Raw genomic sequence first — 6,251 nt, 5'->3', positions numbered from 1 at the left:
CTTGACGTTCGGGCTTGAGAGTTCCTCGAGTCCCAAATCGGGTTTGTCGGAAGCGAGCTGGTCGGACTCCTCGACCGGGTTTTCGGTTGGATCAACATCATGTCGGATGAAGAAGCTGACGGCGTCACCGATATTGAAGATGTCGAGAACGATGACGATCTGTTGTGGTTGGATCGGCGCGAATTGATTCTGGTAGTAAAAAGTAACCCGGCATTCATGCGAGGCATGAAGAGAGATGATGATTTGCTCAGTCAGTCAATTATGGAGGCAAACGAAGCAGCTATCTTCTCTAGTGGCAGCTAATTTAACTCATTCTAGTAATTCAGTTCTTGGCGCACTCTCGATTGACAAGGTCATCGCACAAGGTGTGCCTGTTGAAAGGCACCTGGAGTGCATAACGGAATTACTGTCCATTATCAATCAAAAGTATATTAAGGGTCGACAGGAGTAATTCCATTATGCACTCCACAGTGGATATCTCTGTATTCTGATGTTATGAAAGATTTTCATATAAGATTGAAACTTATGTAACTAACTCCGATATAGATATTCACAACGCCATATTGCTGTAGTGTATGACTTTGTTAAATGCAATATCTCGAAATTGCCCAATTATATTGGTTTACTTAAGAGTAACATAAGTCTTATTGCCAACACACTGTTAATAGTAATCAAATTTGTATCGTAGGTATGCTGGACTCTGTACTCTATATTGCTCATTGAATAAAACTGGCAAATATTACTGCTTGAAATTTATCAAGTTTGTAATGTTTATCTAAACCAATGTACATATATAAAAAAAAATTAGCTTTTTGTTTCCATGAATTTTGTTCAATGAGTAATTTTGGTAATATAATTTGACGTATGCGTATGTTAAAACTCTACCAAGTCTTGCCAAGCGATTGTTAATATACTTTGTAGTCGAACTACAACGTATACCTTGATAAAGTAATGAATTTATTTTTATACTTGCATAGAATTCCTAATTTTTAAACATGCAATTTATTAACGAATTATAACATTGGACTTGCAAAGTTTTATCGACAGATAATAATTATTACAGTTTATTAAATATGACATACATTATCGTTTTGAAAAAATATATAGCATATTATGTTAAAAGATACTTTCCCTAACATAATAAAAATTAGAACCGTACTTGGTGGTGGTTTTAATAACACTATAATTTATTTATGTATCGTTATTTTGAATTATTTACTACTTGAAGACGTACGTAAAAAACAAGTTCACATTTATACCTCAAAATATAATTGCTGCTTTGTAACATGATACGTTCAAAATTTAAAGTGCATTATTTTTTGTAATTGTATCTTTTTGTATCTCTATTAACTGATATAAATACTACAGGCAGCTTTACAAATATTCTTGATGAATGTTGTTTTATTAGTTGAAAATGCAGTACAAGAAGAAATAATTAGTTTTGTATTATTAATATATAACCGTATTCGTCATCTTATTGGTATTTTATACAGAATGAATGTATGTAGGATAATAGAATTAAGCGAAAATGTATGGTTATGGAGGTGCCATTAAAATTTAATTAAATTTAATTTAATTAACGTATCTATAGGCGATTATAGATGGGTTCGGAGAGGACCAATGTAGTCATAAGAAATATATATAAGAAATGCGATACCTCTAACGTTTCACTTAATTTCACGTAAATAAATCATCAAACTACTAAGCTTGATTTTATTTTCACGTCTTTTATGTGGATTGAGAGATTTCAGGCGCATTTAATTTAAATTTGTGCTTTTCATATAATTCAAAGCATACGTATTTAGTTTACACAAATAAGATAACTAAAAGACCTACTATTAAATATAAAACATTTAAAATATTACATATGATTTTAAAAAGTCATAATTGGAAAAATTTAAACAGATGGATATCTTGTAATTATTCGAACAATAATTTTAAATAATTAAAATAACAAATGTAATACTAAAAACTAAATTTTTATGAAAAAAGTTATCGTAAAGTATTATCTAAAAACAAGAACGTGTGTCGTATACGCAGAAAAAAGTATATTCTTGATTTCGAAAATATCTTTAGTTTCTGAAAAGCATATGAATACAGTCATTTATATAGGTCAACCAAGAAATAAATGTTGAAATAAAAACGTTGAAATTCTTACAAGATTATAGATTGTTTTCGTATATAAGCAAGAGCACTGTAATTTTCTTATAAGAATTTCAGCATTTTTTTTGGTTGAACTGTATATGACTATTCAAGCAAGTTTCATCGTTTAACGCAATATAATCACATTTCAAGATTTCCATGTTGAAACTAAAGATAATTTCAAATCAAGAATACTATTTTTTTCTGTGTAGGCATAAAATAAACATTGCATTCGGGGATGAGATTAGCAACAAGATGTTTAACATATGAAGGGTAAGGGGAAAACCGATCCAAGTCCTTTTTTGTCGAAATCATGTTATCTTGTGGCAAGAAACTTTCATAATTCTTATCCGTTTAAAGAACGAACGGTTACAATCATTGAAAATAAGGCTGACACATGTGCTGGGGAAAAAACGATTATAATCCACTCGCTTATGAGGAAGAACGAAGAACCATAATATTCAACATACATTGTAATCACTAATTGTAAGTAAGCACACATGCTGATATTCACTATCACAGTATTATCTTTTCGATAACTCCTCAAGATATCTGAGACCTTGAAACTTAAAATTGCGTTTTTCTCAATTACTCCGGATGGACATCGATGGTGCATCGAAAACATATAGAAACGCGCCGCCGCTGATAAAAATCGCATATCGCTCTTTTTCCAAGGAGAGTGTGCGTACAGGATTTCGCTTCTGCAATTTCGCCTGTCTTCCCACCGGGAAGCTAAAGCTCGATCGTGGTGTAAAGTCAATTAGTACCCATTAATCCTGGATACCAATCAATCCTGGACGATCCAAGGAGATCCTGAGAATACTCTAAACGATACTTTACATTCATTTCACGATTTCGGTATATTGATATTCGATAAAATTACAAGTTCCGTCCCATGCGTTTTTCCTAGAAAAAGAAAATATGTACAATCGCCATCGGTATTAATCGACGTTGCTATCGGTCCTAACGCTTATAAATGTTAACAAATCTCTCGCTTTCTCATTTATTCATCCTCTCTCTCGCTCGCTATCTACTGTGCCACTTTTATACAGTATTATGTACAAAAGAATATACTACAGATTTATTCGACAAACCAAAGGGATATCTCACGATTCGTGAGATGCAACGGCTGACGACTGGACCGGAAGTCGTCTCTTCGGCTCTCCCGATCGTGCCGTCCCACCGCCCTGACGTGGTGCTTCGCGTGTGTCTATCGTATATATTTCGCGATGTCACTCTTCTTCATTTAGTATAAAAAGTCTCATCCGGTGACACGTTATAGGTATACGTAAGCCAATCCGAAAGTTTGTTTACAACGCTCGACCTATACCCTTAGACTCGACATGCGCACTTTTAATGAGGAATCCTTAACGATTAATCTTACACGCGTATTAATATGTGATGCTGATATGTGATGTAACTGAGATCAGTGGAACGCATGGAAGATAACATTGAGCCAACATTGTATGTATGATCCTTTGCATTTGACACTTTGCTGAGTCCAGACCGACCTGAAATGAGAAAATTGCATTATTAATAATTTAATTGTACTAAATATTATACAAACCTTTTCAATTATTATAAGCCAGAGATAAAATGTGTGTGAATATAGTTTCATATATCATCTTACATAAAACTCAACGTTGTAGATCATTTGGTCATTGTTGATTACTCCGGAGGTTGATGACATCTCCCCTGAAAGCACGGTCATATTGCCAAGGTGCCTGTTCCTCTCCAATAGGAGACAGAAAGTATTCTCGTAGATAATTTCTCATCCCGTTAGCAGTATCTCCAGCTCGATTAGCCCCGACTCGGCCAAGCCTGGCAAAGTGTTGAGAACAGTAGTTCCTCCATTCCCCGTATGTGATGGTCCCATCCTCTGTTTCCGCATCAATCATGTTTATGGGGCAGTACTGTCCTATCATTCCAATTTCTTCCTTCTTCACCCATCATAATGAAATTATGAAGACAGGGAAGGGCCTTGAAGATATTATCACAGTTGGTAGGCGACATGGCGAGTGGTCTATGTAGGATCTTCCATCGTGCAGTCAAAATTCCGAAAGTGTTCTCAATTACCCGCCGTGCTCGAGACAAACGGTAATTGAAAATTCTCTTTTCATCGGTCAGTGTTCTCCTTGGGTACGGTCGCATCATATACTCTGTGAGCGGGAACGCTTCATCCCCACAAACACGTAAGGAAGGGTCTCTCTTTTCCTGGAATTGGGCTGGGATCAGGCAAAGACACATTTCCGGATGCTAAATCTTTAGCAAAATCAGTGTTGGCCCATACGCCGCCATCACTTATGGAACCTAAAAAAAAGAAAACACTAAAACTTTCCACTTGGCGATTATCATTCTATAGCTACAGAAAATGCAATGAAGAATAACACTTACCAAACTGTCCGACATCCACCCATGTAAACTTGTACTGTGCATCACACGTTGCCATCATAACCATACTGAAGAACTGTTTATAATTAAAGTAATTCGATCCTGAGTTTCCAGGTGCTTGAATCCTCATATGTCTACCATCAATGGCCCCTAGGCAGTTGGGAAACTGCCAGGATGTCATGAAACCATCACTGATTGTCTTCCAGTCTTCCTTGCTGGGAACTTTCAAAACAAGAGGCTGAAGTACGTTCCAAATCTCTCTGCAAGTTTCGTGTATGACTTTGTACACCGTGGATGTCCCAATCCTAAATTCAGCATGTTTCAGTTTGGCTGTATCTCCTTGAGCCAAGTACCTGCAAAGTTGATCACAGATGACATTAAAATAGACTGAACAGAAACAAGCAAGGCTAAAAAAACTATATAAGAAACTCACAGCAATGTGACGGCAACACGAAGGTCTGTTGGTAGTGGTGTGCGATTACTTCGCTTTTTAAGACGAGGGTGAAGGAGGTCAACCAAAAGACGAAACTGATCAGGCGACATTCGGAACAACCCAAAAAATTCTTCGTGATCAGTTTCAATAAGTTCCCTGACGAGGTTAGAGTAGAAACCTTGGGCGTCTCTCACTCGATTTACCGGTCGAACCCACCACCGGCGACGAGTCACTCTCCTTCTTCTCCTCAGCAAGACGTATTGCAGCAGTATCAAATTGTTCCAATTCAAAAGATACAGAAGCCGCAGATCGGTATTTCTCAAAATATCCATTTTTCTGTTCCGATTATTATTTTGAATTAGAAACCTTTATAAGATGCTACGTTTTAACATATATATATGTATATATGAATATTTACTTGATAGCACGACGATCCAACACGTGTCAACACTTCTCCGTTTTCTTCTTCTTCTGATGGCCGTCGAGCGCTGCTCAAATATAGGCCAGGGCGAACCACTCGTCGTATAGTAATAAAATCCCCAGGATAGAGGGCCTCAAAAGGCGCCAGTTCAGTCATTAACTTCGTCGATACAAGATGCCGAGCAAAAACACTTCCCGTGACTTGCACATGCATGTCCCGCCATTGACGACGTAGAACGTACGTCGTAAGAAATGGACTTGGTTCATTTCGCCTACTGCCACTGTTACGACCTACTACACTGGAAAACGCTTTCTTCATCTTCTATAGTCTATGCCTGAAACGTACTGCTACTGCGTTAATGCCAACTTAAAACTGTTTAAATCCTCTATGTGGAATATGTGCGGTTGTAGCACTTCGCTTACTACCACTGTTACGACCTGCTATACCGAAAAGCGCTTCCCTGAGACGTACTGCTACTGCGTTAATACCAGCTTACAACCTCTATGTAGAACAACCTTTATGCCCGTGGCTATGCATTATGTATTTTTATGTAGATTGGAAATTCAGAAGCCATGGGGGGGGGGGGCAAAATGCAGAAACCATAGCGCATGCGTTATGATATCTGCCATTCTGCCATAGGCAGATAAAGTAATACCATAGCGCATGCGCTATGGCTTCTGCATTCTGCCTATGGCTCCTGTAATTTTATGTGCTTCCACCTTTACTCGTCCCTCCACCTAATGGTCGCGCAGGCGCACCACCATCTATGCTACGCAAAGTCCGCTCTCTATCTTGGTGGTCTCTCGACCAATCGCATCGCTCGGTGATCAGCCACACGATCCCAACTGTGAATCACCAATCAAA

The 6,251-nt window shown here is 37.6% G+C and overlaps 1 pseudogene; it reads right to left on the bottom strand.

The window, feature by feature from the left end:
- Nucleotides 1-3,527: 3,527 nt before the first annotated feature.
- On the bottom strand, nucleotides 3,528-5,866 carry LOC139785781 (uncharacterized; annotated as a pseudogene).
- Between the last annotated feature and the right edge of the window lie 385 nt (nucleotides 5,867-6,251).

This window comes from Temnothorax nylanderi, unplaced genomic scaffold, assembly GCF_030848795.1.
Source record: "Temnothorax nylanderi isolate EJ_2023f unplaced genomic scaffold, tnyl_v1.0 TNYL_tig0884_pilon, whole genome shotgun sequence".
NCBI classification, from domain to species: Eukaryota; Metazoa; Arthropoda; class Insecta; order Hymenoptera; family Formicidae; genus Temnothorax; species Temnothorax nylanderi.
Note: the sequence above shows the minus strand (reverse complement) of the source record. Positions and strands in the feature narration are given on the sequence as shown.